The sequence below is a fragment of the Heptranchias perlo genome, unplaced genomic scaffold (genome assembly GCF_035084215.1).
Source record: "Heptranchias perlo isolate sHepPer1 unplaced genomic scaffold, sHepPer1.hap1 HAP1_SCAFFOLD_73, whole genome shotgun sequence".
NCBI classification, from domain to species: Eukaryota; Metazoa; Chordata; class Chondrichthyes; order Hexanchiformes; family Hexanchidae; genus Heptranchias; species Heptranchias perlo.
Genome location: NW_027139761.1, coordinates 2,878,979 through 2,880,241, shown reverse-complemented (window position 1 = coordinate 2,880,241; position 1,263 = coordinate 2,878,979). Strand labels below are relative to the sequence as shown.

The 1,263-nt window shown below is 36.7% G+C and overlaps 1 non-coding gene across 1 annotated transcript; it reads right to left on the bottom strand.

The window, feature by feature from the left end:
- On the bottom strand, positions 1-74 carry trnaf-gaa (transfer RNA phenylalanine (anticodon GAA)). The gene has a single exon. It is a non-coding gene; the product is annotated as a tRNA-Phe (tRNA).
- Positions 75-1,263: the final 1,189 nt, after the last annotated feature.

Sequence of the window (1,263 nt, the reverse complement as noted above, 5' to 3'; positions counted from 1 at the left end):
TGCCGAAACTCGGGATTGAACCAAGGACCTTTAAGATCTTCAGTCCAACGCTCTCCCAACCGAGCTATTTCGGCCGCTTGTCAAATTATCCCTTTACATCATTGTCTTGGAAGAAAACATAACCCCAGGAGGAATTGCAGCTCCTGTTTATTCCGCAAGTCGCAGAAAAACAACGCACTCATTTGTACACATCCCGAGTTCGTATATAAACATCGCACTCATATATACACACCCACAGTTCATATATAAATATCACACTCATATATATACACCCAGAGTTCATATATAAACATCACACTCATATATACACTCCCACTGTTCATGTATAAATATCACCCTCATATATACACACCCACAGTTCATATATAAACATCACACTCATATACACACACACATTGTTCATATTTAAACATCACACTCATATATACACACACAGTTCATATATAAACATCGCACTCATACATAGACTCCCACAGTTCATATATAAATATTACACTCATATATACACACACAGTTCATATATAAACATCTCACTCATATCTCGACTCCCACAGTTCATATATAAACATCACACTCATATATACACATCCACAGTTCATGTGTAAACATCACACTCATATATACACACACATTGTTCATATCTAAACATCACACTCATATATACACACCCACAGTTCATATTTAAACATCACACTCATATATACACATCCACAGTTCATGTATAAACATCACACTCATATATACACACACATTGTTCATATCTAAACATCACACTCATATATACACACACAGTTCATATATAAACATCGCACTCATATATAGACTCCCACAGTTCATATATAAATATTACACTCATATATACACACACAGTTCATTTATAAACATCGCACTCATATCTCGACTCCCACAGTTCATATATAAGCATCACACTCATATATACACACCCACAGTTCATATATAAACATCGCACTCATATATACACACCCACAGTTCATATTTAAACATCACACTCATATATACACACCCACAGTTCATATATAAACATCACACTCATATATACACACCCACAGTTCATATGTGAACATCACACTCATATATGGACTCCTACACTTTATAAAACAACAGCGCACTCTCACTACACGTCCTGTTTTGTATTTTCAGCGTTAAATTTGCTGAAGTCTGGCAAAGGGGGCGAGATATCGGTCCTGCCGGTGAATGCTACTTCGACGGATGTGTCGGTGTCCAGGGGATTGGAAAGCTCCT